The sequence below is a fragment of the Chlorocebus sabaeus genome, chromosome 18 (genome assembly GCF_047675955.1).
Source record: "Chlorocebus sabaeus isolate Y175 chromosome 18, mChlSab1.0.hap1, whole genome shotgun sequence".
In the NCBI taxonomy this organism is placed as follows: Eukaryota; Metazoa; Chordata; class Mammalia; order Primates; family Cercopithecidae; genus Chlorocebus; species Chlorocebus sabaeus.
In genome coordinates this window covers 71,485,218-71,504,648 of record NC_132921.1, presented here as the reverse complement: position 1 = coordinate 71,504,648, position 19,431 = coordinate 71,485,218, and the positions used below count along the sequence as shown (strand labels likewise).

The 19,431-nt window shown below is 42.9% G+C and overlaps 1 long non-coding RNA gene across 2 annotated transcripts in view; it reads right to left on the bottom strand.

Annotated features, from left to right (window-relative positions):
• Window positions 1-19,431, bottom strand: part of LOC103222771 (uncharacterized) — a 132,947-nt gene that overhangs the window by 39,515 nt on the left and 74,001 nt on the right. For both annotated transcript variants that reach the window (XR_012089345.1, XR_012089348.1), the window contains exon 5: window positions 1,866-1,971. This is a non-coding gene — a long non-coding RNA (uncharacterized lncRNA). The remainder of the gene's footprint in view (window positions 1-1,865; window positions 1,972-19,431) is intronic.

Sequence of the window (19,431 nt, the reverse complement as noted above, 5' to 3'; positions counted from 1 at the left end):
GACCAGAGCCTTCCAGAAGCACAAGTGCATCCTTCAGGGACAAACGAACCCCAGTGAGTAACATGAGGTGCTGGCGAGAACAAAGAGCAGTGAGTATGTGGGTGAATAGAACTGAATGCTAACTATCCCATACAGTTACCATGTCCTGGAGGGTTCTAAATATATGTAAAATTAAAGTACATGTAGCAATAGCACAAAAGGAGGGAGGGAGGGAAATGGAGTTAAAGTGTTCTAAGGTCTCTTCATTCAGAAAGCGGGGAAAGAACTAATTTTATTAGACTTAAGAGAGTCAAGGAAAGATATTATAATTTCTAGGATAATCACTAAAAGAACTGTAAAAAGAGGGTATAACTAGCAAACTAATATGAGAGAGGAATGAATTTTTTAAATAACCTAAAAAGCGCAAAAAAAAAAAAAAAGGGAGCCGGGCGCGGTGGCTCAAGCCTGTAATCCCAGCACTTTGGGAGGCCGAGACGGGTGGATCACGAGGTCAGGAGATCGAGACCATCCTGGCTAACACGGTGAAACCCCGTCTCTACTAAAAATACAAAAAACTAGCCGGGCGAGGTGGTGGGCGCCTGTAGTCCCAGCTACTCCGGAGGCTGAGGCAGGAGAATGGCGTAAACCCGGGAGGCGGAGCTTGCAGTGAGCTGAGATCCGGCCACTGCACTCCAGTCCGGGCTACAGAGCAAGACTCCGTCTCAAAAAAAAAAAAAAAAAGGGAAAAGGAATATAGACAGGGTGGAGGGGTGCAATGAGAAAACAATAAAATAATAAACTTTAGTAATTACAATAAATGTAAATGAACATTGCAATTAAAAGACAAAGGTTATCAGACTGTAGTGGAAAAAACTAACTGAGGCTTACTAGAGTCATACCTCAAATATAAGAGTAAAAGAAGTTTGAAAGGATGGGAAAAAATATAGCACGCAAAATAACCAAAGAAAAGATGGTCTAGCTATACTACTATCAGATACTTTAAGGCAAAAAACATTCCTAGGGACAAAGAATAACACCTCACAATTATTTAGCTAATAGAAAATAATAATTTTACCACTTCCTTGACAATGTTTCAGTAAGGAATGAGCCAAGCCATAGAATGGGAGAAGCTTTTTGTCATACATCTATCTGACAAAGGACTCAAAATCAGAGTAAAGAGAGAATTCTTATAAGAAAAAATAATACAGTACAATTTCTTAATGGGCAAAATCTAAACAGGCACTTTACAAACAAGGATATCCAAATGGTCAATAGACCTATAAAAAGTGCTCAATTATATTAGTCATCAAGGAAATCTCAAATTAAAGCACAATGGAATGAGGGTTCACACCCCACGTAATAGCTAAAATTTAAAAGACAGCACCAAGTGTTGGCAAGGATGCGGCACAAATGGAGTTCTCATAACCCTGGTGAACATACATATTGGTATAAACTCTCTAAGAGCTATTTAACAGTATGTACCAAAGGTGGCCATACACCTACCTCACGACCAAGCAATTGCCCCTCCTAGGTATACAGCCAACAGAAATATGGACACATGTACACCATAGACATGCTCATAGCAACTTTACTCATAATATTCCAAAAGAGAGAGCAATCAAAATGCCCATTAATTTTAGAATGGATAAAATGGTGTCTACAGTATGTCGCATGATGGAACTCTTTATAAATAAATAATGAAATGACATGAAAATGAAAGAACTTCCGTAATCGGCAGCAACCTTGCTAAACCCCAACACCAGACAGGAATCACACAAACAGGATGCTGAGCAAAGGACACCAGACACAAAAGAACACCCACTGTATGGTCCCATTTATATAACGTTTAAAAACAGAACAAATGGATTTATGGAAGTAGAACTCACGCTTGTGGTTGCCTTGGGAGAAGGGGTAGTGGTTCAGGGGACACCAGGAGGCTCCTGGAAGGTTCCATTTCTTGATCTGGGAGCTGGTTTCATGGATGTGTTGAGTCTGTAAGAAATCATCAGGCAGTACACGTATTATCTGTGCACTTTTCTGTCTGGATGTTACTCTTCCACTTAAACACAATGTTTGTTTTTAGTTAGTAAGTCTATTATGATATCGCAAGAGGCAGAATCTCTGAAATTCTGAGTCTTTCTCAGAATCTGTGTGAGCAACAAGCTAACTGGGACTGAACTTTCTTTCCTAGCAACAGACATTCAGGAATTCCACCCTCCCAGCCACCCCCCAGCCTCCTCTTTTCAGTTTGGTCTGTGAGGAGCCAGTTTCTGTGTTGCCAATGCCCAGGCCAAGGCAGGGTCCTGGGGCAGCAGATCTGTCCCAGGCTGAGGAACGTGCAGGGGTCAGTGGCCAAAGACTGGGACTCTAGGGGCAGCCCTACCCGATTTGTGTTGCCAAAATCACATTTTCTAATAAATGAAGCATTAATTTGATTGAATGGCAACAGGCATGGATTAGGAAAATAACAACAGTGGTTGTACCTGTTGGCAGAGTGTGCAGTGGCATTGGCATTCTTACACCACTTGCTGGCATTTGTTTCCTAAAGGAACAGCCAGTGAATGACCTCAGGCCACTGAGCTGTGGACGGCATCAAGTTTGATTTGGATCTCTGGCTGGCCAGGCCTGATGTGGCCCAGACAACAGGACAACCTGATTCCCTAAAACCAAACTGGCTGCTTTCCAGGTCACAGAGTGAGGCTCTGGGGCCACACATGTCCTGCCTTCCTCCCCAGTGGCTCGCTGGGCAGCCTGGTCTCTGACACTCAGTGAAATGTGTCGCTCCAGGAAGTTATCCTGCTGAGGATGCCCGAGATCAGCAAGTTGAAGACGCGTGGGGGAGCAGAGGAAATGCAGGACCCCTCAGTGATGGGGACCTAGGCCCTGGCTTTCGGGGTGGGGGCAGTTAGAGCAGGAGGACTTTCTTTTTTTTTTTTTTGAGACGGAGTCTCGCTCTGTCACCCAGGCTGGAGTGCAGTGGCCGGATCTCAGCTCACTGCAAGCTCCGCCTCCCGGGTTTACGCCATTCTCGTACCTCAGCCTCCCAAGTAGCTGGGACTACAGGCGCCCGCCACCTCGCCCGGCTAGTTTTTTGTGTTTTTTAGTAGAGATGGGGTTTCACCGTGTTAGCCAGGATGGTCTCGATCGAGCAGGAGGACTTTCTACAACCAAGGAGGGAAGAGTTGTGAAGGGGGCAGGGGGTGGATCAAGGAAGCAGCAAAAGGCAAAATGGAAGAGAGCTGAGCCAGGCATGGGAAGCTACATGTGGGTTGGCAAAAGCAGCAAAGGGAGGTGGCAGAGCTGCGAATCAACCAGCTAATAAGCCATGTGCTATGCGAGCCTGCAGCCTCTCTGTCTTCCGCATGATCGGCAAATCAGTAATAAAGCTCTGGTTCAGCCGGGCAGGGTGGCTCACGCCTGTAATCCCAACACTTTTGGGAGGCCGAGGCAGGCAGATCACTTGAGGTCAGAAGTTTGAGACCAGCCTGGCCAACATGGTGAAACCCTGTCTCTACTGAAAATACAAATACAAAACCCTGTCTCTACTGAAAATAGCTGGGTGTTGCGGCGGGCCCTTGTAATCCCAGCTACTTGGGAGACTGAGGCAGGAGAATCGCTTGAAACCTGAGTTTCAGTGAGCTGATATTGAGCCACCGCACTCCAGTCTGGGCAACAGAGTGAGACTCCGTCTCAAAAAAAAAAAAAAAAAAAAAAAAAAGAGCTCCGGCTCACTGGGCCCTGTGTCATTGATGCCTGGAAAGAGAAGGGAGATACAGATTTGGGTTGAGCAGCCAGAGAGGAGATGAAGCAACGGCCTCCCAGTGAAGGGTAGAGAAAGGGATGGTGGAGCGATGGTGGCTGTGGAGGGAGAGGAGCCGCGGGCCGGCAAGCTGGGCCGGGGGTGATAGACAAGCAGATGGCCAAGGCTCGGTGAGCCTGCCAGGCCACAGTCACACAGCAAAAGAAAGAAGCGACCACTGCACAGGCATGGCCGGAATTAAGGAGAAAACATACAAGAAGCGCTAACACAGTGGCAGACTGTGATTATTATCTTGTTCCTTGAAAAAGTCTCCTTTCTTTTTTCCCTTTTCTACCAAGTCCCAGATGACTGAGGAACTGTCTTTTTTAATGTGCCCAGTGACAAGTTGGCCTCCCCTAACCTCTGTGCCCAGCCCTGCTCCTTCAGTAGGGCCCTATTTGCACCTCTGCAGTCTGCATTCAGACCTGGCCAGATTCTCCCCCGAGCCTAAGGCCTCTGCCGTGCAAGGAGAGCTGTGATTGTGAGGTTTGGTTATAGAATTAAAACGGTTAAGGGGGACGTTGGAGCCAGAGGAAGTTCTGTCATTCAGGGCAATGCCTAATTAAGATGAGTCATCAGGAAACCTGCAAGAAAGGCGGTTTTCTTTTCCACAATGCATCCTCAAGCCTTAGAGAGTTTGACGTCTTTTATTCCATCACCACTTTCTATTTCAACACTGCTCAACAAAGCATCCATAAAATTCAGAATATCCTCAGGTAGAGGCAAACCCTCCCCCTCGCCCTGGTCAATCTGGTTTTGTACTTTTCAGAAACCAGTTCTGTTCCCTAGATCAATACTTTATTAGATCGAAATCTACAGATGAAAAGCGTTGGCCAGGCTGGGTTGTTGCCTGCCAGGAAATCTGTGAAAACTATTTTCATCTTTGCTAAGAGGTAAAATATTTATGTCTTTAATAAGTACGGTGACTGACGGAGACACACGTGTGCTTATAAATCTCTACGGCAAAAGTGTGTGTGCACACACTTCTTAAATAAAAGGAATTGGAGGCCTTACAAGGACCACTCTCTTGTCCCTCCCTAGCCTAAGGGGTAAAAAAGCTGTGACCACCAACTTCAAAACAACCCTGCCTCTTCTGTCAGGCCTCTCTTGTTGAAGTGAACACCAGTTTTTCACCATCCTATGATAGCTCTGGCTGTGTCAGACAAGAAAGTGGCAGCTGTAGCTCTCAGTTTCTTCCTGTGGGTAAACTAAGTGGTGGGGACTCAAGCTGGGGGATCAAGGGTGATCACCAGGCCCGAGTGTCAAGTACGGAGCTGATGGCATGTCAGGCTGTGATACCAGCTCCATGTGCCCATCTGATGTTGGGGCATCCCCAGGGCATTTCTGAACCCCTCGTACCAATTATAGCACTGTTCAAACACACACACCCAAACATGGTTGTTCAGCTGACAGGTTACGATAAAGCAGTCATCTGACCATAACCACTAAACCACTCAGTGTAGGGAGCTCAGATTACAGGCACTGTGAAATCTGAAAAATTCTTGAAGGACCCAGGACATTTTCACCAGCCAATCTCCCTTCTTTACTGCACAGTTAATAGCAATGGGAAAGAAAACGTGTGTTGGCACAGAAACAGTTATGTGACCCAAATACCACAGGCTCAGCTCTGCAGACCACATCCGGGGTCACACGAGAAGCACATGGGACAGAGGGTGCTGAGGCTACTCGAGATATTTCTCTGCCATGGAACAGTACATAAACACAGTTTACTAAAGAATGCATAGATGTCTACAATTATTTAGGAGACAGCAAAGTTGCAAAGCACTCTGGAAGTATTTTTGGCACTCAGTGTCTGCTCCACATGTGTGAACACATCATCTCTCTGCAAGAGGTTTGGGTAAACCTAACAAAGCCTTGCAGTCCCCTGATTTATAGGTAGAGGAGCCTTTACACTGGCCTCCGTCCACCCCCGGAAGTTAATCCTGCGACCTCTTCTATGCTCTTGAGTGGAGTGAAGGGGTGATACAAAATAAACCCCACGCCAAACACACGCCTACTCTCCGAGAGTACACTAACACAGACTCTTCCATCGGTGGATCCTTCTGTGTCACACATATAGCAATGGTGCATGTTTCCACATGAACCTGGGGAATTTCATGTGCAAATTTTTGATTGAAAATGTTTAGGGGAAGTTTTCAACATGTAAATACTAATAAATTTTCTCAAACGATACATAAGTCTAAAACGAAGTTATTGAAGAGCTTAATCAACTTGCGGGGTTTGTTTTTATTTATTTTATTTTTAAGTGACATAACAGTTGTATATATTTATGGGATGCAGTGAGATGTTATATTTATATATTGTAGAATGATTAAATCAGGCCAGTTAATATATTCATTGCCTCACGTATTTATTTATGGTGAGACTATTTAAAATCTAGCATTAGCAATTTTGAAATATCCATTATTATTGACTGCAGTCCCCATGCTGTGCAATAGATCACTAGAACATATTCCTCCTGTCTAACTAAAACTTTGTACTCTCTGACCAACATCTCCCCTTTCCCTGTCCACCTTCCATTTGCCCTTCTGCTCTCTGCTTCTATGACTTTGACTGTTTTAGATTCCACATATAAGTGATATCATGCAGTATTTTTCTGTCCGGACTTAACTTATTTATTTAGCCTGTTGTCTTCCAAGTCTCAAATGAAAGAATTTCCTTCTTTTTAATGGCTTTATCCATCCATCTGTTGATGAACACAGGTTGATTCAATATCTTGGCTATTGTGATTAATGCTGTATCTGAGTCCATTTAGTGTTGCTATAAAGGGATACCTGAAGCTGGGTAATTTATAAAGAAAAGAGGTTCACTTGGCTCATCATTCTGTAAGTTGTACAAGAAGCACGGTGCCAGCACGGCTTGGCTCCTGGTGAGGGCCTCAGGCTGCTTCCACTCAGGGCAGAAAACGAAAGGGAGCTGAGCATGCAGAGATCACACGGAGAGAGAGGTAGCAAGGCAGGGTGCGGTGGGAGCAGGAAGACTGGTTCAACAACCAGCTCCTGTGGGAACCAACAGAGTGAGAACTCACACTTGGGAAGTGCATTAATCTATTCATGAGGGATGCACTCCCATGACCCAAATCCCTCCCAGGAGGCCCCACCTCCAATACTGGGGATGAGATTTCAACACGAGGCTTAGTTGTGTCAAACATGCAAACCATAGCATGCTGCAATGAACATGGGAGTGTAGATCTCTATGAGACACTGATTTCAGTTCCTTTGGATACATACCCAAAAGTAGGATTGCTAGGTCAGATGGTAATTCTATTTTTAGTGTTTTGGGAACCCCCATATTGTTTTCCACAATGGCTACACTAATTTACGTTCCCAACAACTGTATCTAAGGATTCCTTTGTCTCTGCATCCTCAATAGCCGTTGTAACATGTGATATCTTCTTATGGTTCTAGTTTGCATTTCCCTGATAATTAGTGATGTTGAAAGTATTTATATATCTGCTGACTATTTGTGCGTTTTCTTTAGAAAAATGTGTATTTGGGTCCTTTGCCCACTTTTAGTCATTGTTATTTGCTATCTTAGTACTGAGTTAAGTTCTTTATATATCTTAGACATTACCTTCCTCTCAGATATGCAAATGTATTTCCTCAAGGCAAGGGTTGTCTCTTCACACTGTTAATTGTTTCCTTTGCTGTTCAGAAACATTTTAGTTGAATGTAATCCCATTGATCTATTTTTGCTTTTCTTGCCTAGGCTTTGTGGGTTATATCCAAGAAATCATTGCTCAGACCAGTGTCACGGAGCTTTTCCTCTATGTTTTCTTCTGGTAATTTTATAATTTTAGGTATTACATTTAAGTCTTTAATCCATTTTGAGTTGATTTTTTTGTATATGGTGTAAGATAAGGGTACAACTCCAGTCTTCTGCATGTGGAATTCCAGTTTTCCCAACATCATTTGTTGATGAGACTGTCCTTTCTCCATTGTTTGTTTTTGGCATCTTTGTCTAAAGTCAATTGATGATAAATGTGTGGGTTTATTTCTGGTCTTTCTATCCTGTTCCATTGGTCAATGCATCTGTTTTTATGTCAGTACCATGCTTTTTTGGTTAATATAGCTTTGTAATATATTCAGAAATCGATGGAGTGTGATGCCTCCAGCATTGTTCTTTTTGTTCAAGATTTCTTTGGCTATTCGGGGTCTTTTACAGTTCCCTATGAAATTTATTGGGGTTTTTTTTTTTTTTTTTTTTTTCCATTTCTATTTCTTTAAAGAATGACATTGGAGTGTTGATAGAGATTATGTTAAGTCCACAGATAGGTACTATAAACATTTTGGGTTCATATGGATACCCATATGAACTATGGGTACTATGAACATTTTAACAATATTAATTCTTCCAATCTATGAACATGGGATAGTTTTCCATTTATGTGCATGTTCTTCAATTTTTTTCAACAATGTTTTATCATTCTCAATATACAGACCTTTCACTTGATTAAATTTGCTCCTTCTTATGCTATTGTAAATGGAATTGTTTTCTTAATTTCTGTTTCTGATAGTTCATTGTATAGAACCGCTGCTTATTTCTTTATGTTGATTTCTATACTACAATGTTACTAAATTCATTTATTGGTTCTAACAGTTTTTGGTGGAGTCTTTAGGATTTTCTGTATATAAGGTTATGTCATCAGCAAACAGAGAATTTAACTTCTTTCTTTCCTACCTGGGTGCCTTTTATATCTTTTTCTTGCCTAATTGTTCTGGCTTGGACTTCCAATACCCTGTTGAGTAGCAATGGCAAGAGTGGATGTTTTTGTCTTATTCCTGGTCTTAGAAGAAAAGCTTTCAGCTTTTCAACCTTGAGTGTGAGGTTAGCGGTAGGCTTGTCCTATGTGACCTCTACCGTGTTGAGAGACATTTCTTCTCTACCGAATTTGTTGAAAGTTTTTATCATGTAAAGATGTTGGATATTTCTACAAATGTAACTGTAAAAATCCTCCACAAAACACTAGCAAGCCAAATTCAACAGCACATTAAAGGGGTCATTCACCATGATTAAGTAGCATTTATCCTTGGGATTCAAGGATGTTTCAGCATACACAGATTCATAAATGTGATTCACCATATTAACAGAATGAAGGACAAAATCATATCATTATCTCAAAATGGAGAAAAAGCATTTGACCAAGTTCAACATCATTTCCTGACAAAAAACTCTCCACAAATTAGGTATAGAAGGAATGTTCCTTATCTTGCATTTTAAACAGTATAAGAGGTGTTTATAATGCCTCTACAGATATTTCTAGGATCTTCCCTGTATATCCATAAAGTCACCGGGGGAGGGGGATTCTGGCTGTGCCAGTATACACGATGAGATTGGTCAGAAGCCTAGTGACAAGTAGGGCCTGAGGGGAGCCAGGATGTGCTTTCCTGCAGCTTCACAGACACGGAAAACGCATGTGTAATGATCAGAAACGGGATAAAACTTTCAAAAGCGCAAAAAATGACTACAAAAATTATAAAATGTAAGTCTGAATTCCATTGTTCTAGAACAATGAAAAGCAGACTTTTATCAACCCAAGAAACCACAGCAGTGAGTCCTCTGGCACAAGTCAGCTGCCAACACCATGTCCTGCCATCCCCACTGGCATCTGCTCTAACACCCAGAGAACCCACGGCCTAGTCAACACTTGCACAGCCTCGTTTCACTTGATAGACAAACAATTTACATTTTTTTTAGCAATATGATCTTTCCATTACGGTCAACCGTAGCTTCTTTCTTGATGACTTGATATTGCATTATGTGAAACGCTGTCTGAATTTCTCCCTAGCAATCTTTCAGTGGCAGTGGTTTCTGTGCAACATCCACCATTCTCTTCTGCTTCCTCCCTGTAACCTGGGTCTGAGTTTCTGAGAAAGCTGGACACAGGTCACCTGTAGACCACGGTTATAAGAAACAACACTGCCCCCAAATCCAAAAGTAACTCAGAACCATGGACAACAGGGCTCATATAGGAATGGCAGGGCATACCTGTGTGAATATTTAACTTGCATTTATATATCTAATGTAAGTTAAAATATATTTTTTTCAACTTGTATTATTCCTGTGTCAATGTTTGAGTCTTCAGTAACTCAGAACAATGGTTATTTAGCTTTTGTTTGCTGAAATGACTGAATCTAAACTTCATCATTTATAAATTTAGTTAAAACTTACAATTGTTCTTTCCTTAAGAGAGGAAGATCACTAGAATTATTCTTAAGCTTAACTACAAATTTGAATCAGAGAGACATTTTCCTACAATAAGAAACTGAAAGAGAATTGGAAGAGAACAAGGGAAAGGAGGATTTTATACGCACATTAGAAGCAAAGATTTTCTAACATTAAATGCATTTGTCTGTGGGAGATGAAAGACAGGAAAAAGCAGGTAGCTTGATGTATGTGTAATATTTCCAGAGGGAAGAGAAAAAACGGTGATCCTGACCTTGGTCAGAGAGTACCTCATATCAGCCACCGGATGGTTCATCTTCCCCAGGAAACTTGGGCAAAAATCACAATGATGAATCAATAATAAATCATGTTTACTGAGCACACATCATTTGTCAGGAACTTTGGAGAAAACCTCTCACATGTTACTTGATGTAGGGAAAAATGTGTAGTCTCCAACTGGACAGAAAAGATCACTGGCGGTCTTTTCAATGGAATCCTAGAGATGCCTCCGGGGTATGCTCCTCCCTTTGTCTTTGACTAGAGTGTTTTACAACTCTGTAGAGATGAGAGTTAACTTGTAGCAAACTGGGAGTGACGCAACTTACTCCTATCTGTGGAAACGCAAATTGTGTCCAGTGGAATACAACTGACTATCACCCCATAGAAACTGACCAGTTTTGCCTCCATTGCATATGTAAGATACGTAAGTTCATTTCGTCAGCCTTTTTTTTTTTTTTTTTTTTCTTTTTCTTTTTTTGGGATGGAGTCTCACTCTGTTGCCCAGGCTGGAGTGCAGTGGCACCATCTCCGCTCACTGCAACCTCCACCTCCCGGGTTCAAGCAATTCTCCTGCCTCAGCCTCCCGAGAAGCTGGGACTACAGGCGCCCACCACCACTCCCGGCTAATTTTTGTATTTTTAGTAGAAACAAGGTCTCACCATGTTGACCAGTCCTTCTTTATCTGACTATAGATGGGTGGATCTTGAGTTCTCTTTTGAGCCAGTTGTAATATCGAGTGACTTCCTCATTAATGGAGTTAAATAAAATCCTTGGCACATGTTCATTTTATGATTGTGTGAGAGTCATGATTTTACTGTCTTCTAAAATTTAGTCTTTAACGCTCTTCTAATCTTCATGATAATACTATGAACAAGAGGAACAGGTTTGCTGGGAATCTTCTAGCAAAAGGTAGAAGGTAGAAGAGAAGGCCTGGGCACCCCCAGCCCACACATGGCTTCAAAGAAAGGGGCTTTCATATAATTTTATTTGAACTCCCTTTCAATATGTGAATAATTCTTCTCCAGCACCCCTACATTCATAAAGTGTCCAGCGCACAGGAGCTCACTACCTAACAGCAACTTCCACTCCAAAGTTGGAAAGCTGTAGTCTGAGACAGGTATTTCTCACATTGAAAGGAATTTCCCTCTCCTGAAATGTTAGCCATTCTCCCAGAAAAGCAATCTACTCCCTTTTCTGCAAGAGTATTTTAACTCTTTGAAGGCCAACATCTCATATTCCCCCAGTCTTCTCCAGATAAAATCCGTTAGCTATTCCTTATTTGAGACAGTTTTAAGACCCCTCATCAGCTTGTCTTTTCTTGGTGCTCTTGATTTCATGTCTCCCTAAAATTGAGGCACCAAAAATTGAATACAATTCTGACCCACCCAGAACATTGATCTCATGATCTAAGTTCTAGAAATGTGTAGAGTGTTAATAACCCCATGTTCATAATTTGAGGGGTTGTCTATAATTTGCTTAGGTTCCTTTGTATGTACGGAGCTGGCACCAGCTCTTTCTGCCTTTTTTGTGTGTACTATTACATGACTCTTCCTAATGTATGTAAACTATGTCAGTTCTTTTTTAAATATGTATACCTACTTATTTCTAGTTAGATTCATTAAAACCGTTATTTCTAAAACAATCAGTTATCCCTTTTATTCTATTTTTATTGAAAAACTCTGCTGTCTTCTGTTTATATTAACAGATTAGTTCTGATGATTAAAAACATAAACTATCTGTTTGATGCAAGGCACCATGGTGGGGCTGTTGAAGCATGTGACAAATAACTCATTTTGACACTGTAAACTAACAATCAATCAATATTTACAGCTACCATTCATACTCCTTTAGGAATTCATGCTGGTGAATTCCACGTTTCTGATAGTTCCTCAGCTAGAAAGGTTGCCAGCTGTGGGAAGCCAGTGTGGTGATGACAAGCATCCTACAGTTCCCTAAGCTGCTAACAAAGTTGCAGAAGGTTAACCAAAGGAAAGAAATATCCCAATACCCCTGGGCCTGCAATTAACGTGATCCACGACTCCTCCTGGCACTCCCCATCTTCCAGCCCCTGGCTGGCCAGAGCAGTCTGCGGAAGCCTAACCTGTAATCAGGCTGCAATAGAAATTAGAGAAAGAATCACAAAGCAGAGGAACAGGAACTCTGGATGTCTTCTCTACCAGATGCTCCTCCGCATGCCCGAGGTTCCAAAACAGAGGGAGCTTTAAACCTGACTTCTCTCTTCACAGGGCTCCATGCACCTTCCCTGCTGCGCTGCATTCATGGGCAAACAAACCCTCCATGAAGGTTAGCGCTCCGTGGTGCCCTTGCTTTTCATACCATTATTAATTATGTACGTAGAGCATTTAGACACCATCTTATGTGGCCACAACAACTGTTGGATAAAAGAAAAATATAGTCATCCCGCTAGTTCATTGACCTTCATGCTATCCAAACACTGAATTTTTAACACATCGATTAAAATAAAGGACATGTTGACATCCTGTGCAGACAGTGTCTGAATTCTTCAGTGCCCTTCAATATAAACACATTGCTCATCACATAAGTTCTTGATGACATGTGAAGGCCCCTTTGATACTGTATAACCATCATAACTGTGGGGAAATATATCAAAAGGGGAGACAATAGGCCAAAGGTCACTGGCAAGGTCAAGGATGGAATTAAATTTAAGAGCAGAAGTTTCAATTTCATTAGCCACTTCCCTAGCGAGACTCCAGAACATCCTGTAAGATCTTGTTGCTTCTATGTTCAAAGTTAATTTATATCATTAGCAATTAAGAAAATTATCTGAGGAACATCACAGAACCAAATTATCCATTTTGATTATTTGAGTATGGAAATGTGGGTCACTTTTTCAACGTCAGGCAACACTTGTAATGTTTCCCTTCAGTTAAACCTGGCAAACTCCTTAAATCTAGAATGAATTCCTGGTTCACCATTGATTTCATTGCCTCAGGAGAGCCCAAGGTAGGACATACGGACAGTACTCTTTGACCCGCTGTTCCGCACAGCCAAACCTTCTCTTTCTGAGTGAACAGCACTTGTATCAGGCACCACTTCAGCGAGTGTCCTGAAAACCCCTTCACACATACAAGGGAGCCTTGGGCAGGCAATAAAGATTTCATATGAACAGGAAACCAGACTTGTACCACTTTATGCAACAATTTAGCAATAAAGTTAGAGCAACCATTTGGCTCTTCCAACGTGTTGGGAAGAGAAACATGTGGGAGAATTGCAAGTGGCTTCCTATGAAGAGAGAAATTCAGAGCCACAGACAGTGCCCAAGAACTTCAGAAGAGCTCCCTGGAGACAGTGCTGTCTTCTGAACAGGGCTGGACCAATGGCAGCCTGGGCCATCCATCACCACCCCAGCCAACAGGACAAACACACGCCTGTTGCTCCAAGACGCTTGGGACAGGGCTCCCAGGGCAGGCACCAGCACACACAACATGAGCTGCTCTGAGCCAGCTGTGTCCAGGCCTCCCAGATCAAAGATTGGTTTGGGGCAAAAGGAAGTTTTGAATTTGACAGGATGTTCCTGCACACGTTCAAAACAGGAATAACGTGACAGGTCAGGAGCAACAAACTCAACTGCACGCAACTCTTCAGGGCCACAAGGTTGCGTGTGTGGGGGCGAATCCTTCAGGGTCCAAGGTGGTGCCGGCTTAAAGAAAACACACAAGGATGAAAACTAGCCCTCCGTACAGTAATCCACAAAGCCTGTGGTGAGCGAAGGGAAAGGAGGGAGGAGGGGAGACAGATTAAAGTAAGCAAATGAATTCCTTGACATGGGCCTTATGAGTTTTGACACTTTGATAGGAAGAATCTGTTACTGTGCTTAAAAGTTCCAAGTCTCGCCCCGCAGGGTATGGGGGAAAGGAGCAAAGAGTTCAAAGTGAATAATTACCTGTTATTGATGTATTATATTTAAAGACCCTGGCTGAGGATTAAAGACACTCTCAAGGCTGTTAACAGCCTGCAGTAAACAAGTCATATATCAGAGAAGTGGGGGAGAAAAGAGTTTCAGAAGGATTTCCTCCATCATTCCGGAACCCTCCGTAGGAGAGACACAGGGTGGACATACGCATTACACAGAAGGACACATTTGAGACCAGGAAGAGAGTCATTAAATACTGATGGAGCTCTGTCTCAGTGCCTGGACGCTCCTCCTGGGAACTTTGCTCTCTGAAGACTTCGCTGATTAATTATGATATTCCGGGCACCACTGAAGGACTGGCAACTGGTGGGTGCATGACAAACTTCATTGGTTGGATGGTTGATCGGTTGGTTCGTTGAACCCAATTTCTTTCTTGCTTATAGTTTCAATAAACAAAAGAATAAAGATTTTAACCACTAAAGTAGGTGGCTCACCACACCCCACGCCCCTGCGTTGGGAATATGCCTAGAGAAGGAACAATTTTTCCTTAGCAAAGTACCCCCAAAAGCAGCCACTGAGTGTCTCCGTCTCCCTGGAGGATGGACTTGATGATCTCCAGTTTGCGTTTCCCCTTCTGTAGCATCTAATCCTGTGATCTCTCAGCTGAGGACTATCATACTAATGAAAAACACTTCCAGGAAATCAGTCCAAGACAGATTCAATTTGATGTGGAAAAGAATCCCAAACGCACATTCTATCCATCAGAAATTAGGATCAGCTTTCGGTTTCAAGTCCCCAGTTCTGAAGATGCCATAGTACGTTGAAGGAAAGGAAGAGGAGTCCTTTTTGTTTTCGTCTTTTATTTCTTTTAAGGAAAAATGAAGAAGAAAAAGAAGAGCCATCCTTCCCCCAGGGAAAAGACAGTTCTGATCAACATAATTACAACCCCTGATGGGCAGCGCCTGCCTAGTGCTGAAGCCACGAGGCTGGTGCCTGTGCAGGTCACGTGTGCCTCCCGCAAGCTGTCCAGGAAGAGTTCAGCTGCAGGGGAAGGAGAAAGTCAGGTTTTCTGGGTGCATAGGCTCAATTCAGCCACTGTCTCCAGGACAGGTCCCTGCCTCTCTGCCTGGCAGCACTGAGCTGAGAACCCAGTCCTCTCCAGCAAGACCCGAGCTCACTTTCCCAAGTCCAGCTCCACGTGTGCCCTCAACAAACCATGCCAGCCTCCAGGTGAGTTCAAATCTTGTCTCCAGAAAACACTGTACCCAGTTTTCAACCCTCTCTGCTCCTTCTACCCCAGCACGTCACAAAATGCCAGATACTTACAGCAAAAATGGGCCTGACCACCTCTGCAGCTGAATTTTAGTATACTAAAAATGAAAGGTCTCTCTTACAGGATAAGAAGTCAATGCTTCTCATCGCTTGGCTGTGCAAGACCAGCTCCAAAACCCTCCTTGTCTGTCTTTCCAATGTGCAGAACTTCAAGGGCACACAGTTAAATCGAGCATGGTTCCTGGCCCAGAAACTCCATGCACATAGGTCTACAAGTATACTAGGATCCGTCATGGTAAATGTTATCCCTCCATTGATAGTTTTTTATTTCGGTGAAATATATGTAACTTGAATTTTGCCATTTTAATCGTGTCTAAATGTACAATTCAGCTGCGTTAATTACATTCACAAGGTTGTGTAACCATCACTACTCTCTGGTTCCAAAACTTTTCACCACCCCAAATAGAACCTCTGTAACCATTTAGCAATAACTCCCTACTCCTCTCTCCCCACCCCAGGCACCTGACAACCTCTCAGCTACTTCTGACTCCATGAATTTGACTATTCCAGGTATTCTATATAAGTGAAATTAGACAACACTTATCCTTTTGTGTCTGGCTTATTTCACCTATAGCATAATGTCTTCAAGGTTCATCCATGCTGTAGCATGTTTGCTATTTTCATTCCTTTGTATGGCTGAGTAGCGTTCCATTGTATGCACACACCACATTGTGTTTTTCCGCTCATGTGTTCATGGACACACTTGGGTTGCTCCCCTCTTTTGGCTATTGTGAATCGTGATGAACATTGGTGTTCACGTCCCTGATTTTAGTTATCTGGGGTATAAGTCTAGGGGTGGAATTCCTGGGTCATTCCTTTTCTTTATGTTTGATGAATGAAGCCGGGCATGGTGGCTCACACCTATAATCCCAGCACTTTAGGAGGCTGGGAGGATAGCTTGAGCCCAGGAATTCGAGGCCAATCTGGGCAACATTTTGTGCAACCTTGTGTCTACAAAAAATAAATGTAAAAAACTAGCCAGATACAGTGTCACGCGCCTGCAGTCCCAGCGTCTTGGGAGGCTGCAGTGGGAGGATTGCTTGAATCCGGGAGTTCGAGGCTGCAGTGAGCCGCGATTGCACCATTGCACTCCCGCCTGCATGACAGAGTAAGACCCTGTCTCAAAAAAAAAAAAAAAGAAAGAAAAGATGAATGAATGAGTACTTCCAGCAGAGACAAGAGTTTGTGCAAAGGCAGAGCCCACCTTGTGCAGCTCTGCACGGCCTGAAGTCATGTGGAAAGGTTGCCCTGAGGGACCCAGAGATGAGACCATGGGGGCAGGATCTCTCCTGACACTCCACCACCTCTACCTTCTGACTACATTTAATCCAAGACTGACAAACTCCCAGGTGTAGGCCAAAAAGTATCTGGTTCCAAAACTCTCCTCTACCTGGACACCCAGGCCAGAAGTCATTCAAAGATGTAGAATATTCCCATGGCCTGCCAACAAAGTGGTCTTAACTCCACTTCTCTCTCTTTCCCTCAAGAGCTCAAGCTAAAGGGACTTACATTTTTTCAGGAAAAGTTATTCTAGTATATTAGAAAAGACCAACCATTAGTGTTTCATTTTAACACCACTCTTATCCACCTCACAATCAATACAGACACGAGTGACGATGTGGAAAGGAAGATGGAAACATCTTCTGCAGCATCTATCTCATGGACCAACCCCACAATGGATCCACTGACTTTGTTGACAATCACAATTAGCCAGGACAGAAAATATGGGAAGAGGACTGGTATGGAAAGATGATGACTTTATTTTAGGATACAGACTGAGAGGTGGCCCCAGGGAGAGGATGGGCACAGTGGTCCAATCTCCAGAGAAAGGTCAGGCTAGTGAGAAAGATGTCAGAGGCACCAGCATTTAGGGTGAGACTGTCTGGCGGTGAACAAGGCTTTAGAAGAAAAGAGGACCAAGATCAGACTTCTGAAGAATTCCAACATTTAAGAGATAAGTCATCAGAGACTTAGAAGAACCAGCAAAATCTCATAATAGTCAAGGGAAGCACTTCAAGGAGAGGGTGATCAACAGTAACCAGCACCCCCAAGTCACAGTACCAGTGAAGGAGTCTATTAAATCTGACAATTGGGAGGACCAAGAGGTCTTAGACCCATCTCAGGGGAGTAGTGGACAACACGTCCACGTTTGAACAGTGAAAGGGAAATAATGAAGTGGATTGGGAGTCATCTCCACATTTGGTAACAGACACAACACATGGTGGACACTCAAATGTTTACTGAATAACCGAATGAGAAAATAAGTAAATGCTTGGGAAGGAACTATTGCAACTACCTACTACTGTTGAATATAAGACTGTCTCTATTAAGATTGGTAGAAGGCCATATTTATAATTGCTAATTTGTTGCAGAATGGTCTTGAGTTATTTTAGATTGAATGAGCACTAATGATATAACTATAGAGTTGTCCACATTTATAATGAATGCAATAAATCGGATCACTAAATACACTAGAAGGTGATTATAAGAGACTCGGCGTTTCAGAATTTGATGATCTGGAAGAGCAGAACTTGTTCTGACTTGAATGGAAGTTTCTTTTTCTTCTCTAGCTAAAGGCAGAACCAATGGTTTAAATACTATTGGACTATCTTCAATGTTTAAGAATATGGACAGGCAGGGCACGCTGGCTCACACATGTAATCCCAGCACTTTGGGAGGCCGAGGCGGGCAGATCATGTGGTCAGGAGATCGAGACCATCCTGGCTAACACGATGAAACCCCGTTCTACTAAAAATACAAAAAAATAACCAGGCGTGATGGTGGGCACCTGTAGTCCCAGCTACTCGGGAGGCTGAGGCAGGAAAATAGCATGAACCTGGGAGGTGGAGCTTGCGGTGAACCAAGATCATGCCACTGCACTCCAGCCTGGGCAACAGTGCGAGACTCAGAATGTGGATGATAACAAGAGACAATGATGATAAACAGATCAGCCATCTGCATCATGGGCTGGCTTACAATAGGATATTAAACTCAGAATTCCCTCTCAACCCTGAGTCACTATGGGCTGAGAAGTATGATGAGCTCAACTCCACACACTTGAGGTCGAGAAATATCATGTAAAATGCAAAGAAATCTCCTACATCACAAGATGCAAACCCTCACATCCTTAGAGCCTGCTTTAGTGCAAAGAGAGGCTCTCACTAATATCATGGGAGAGCACGACTGGAAACACGAGAGTTAGAGCAGACAGAAGCAGCAGAATCTGTGTGCTCCATGTGTCATCATTTCAAAAGGGGTGAGGAGAGCACAAGACAGAAAATCCAAGCCAGTGCCTCAGTCCACAATTTCATCAATTTACTTTTCCTAATATACCGTTTCATCCCATCACACTATGGCTCAAAACTACTCAGTGAATCTTCTATTCCACTTTTTTTTTTTATTTCAAAATCTTTGAATTGGCATTCAAGATTCTCTAGACTCCGCCCTTGCCTTTCTTATGAGAATTCTCCAACCAAACTGGCCACTCATGGCCCCCAATACTCGCCACATGGTCGTGCCCCAGGGACGTGTCCCACATGGGCCCCCCTCACTCATGGTCTGTGGTCTCATCCCTGACCTCCCTGCCCACAGGAAGATGCACATCTCATCAGCTATTGCCTTGTCATCTGAGCCATGCATTTATCTTCACACCATTTTTTGGACTTTCTTTTTTCCAAAATAGATTTCTGTTTCTTAAGCATATGGGCTGAGAATTTGATTCATTTATATTTCCACAGTATGTGGTATAGTGCTTTTCACATAGGGGCTCAGCAAAGAAAAAAGCTGCATAAATGAACAGAGGAAGGGATGGATAAAATAAAACCCAAAGTCGCAACGATTCTGGAAAAATAGACGTATTAGTTGAGATACTTTTAATCTGCACTCAAACTGCCTTACACAATAGAGAAAGATTTTATTTCTTATTCTGACACACAACCAGAAGCCAAGAGGAAGGAACACT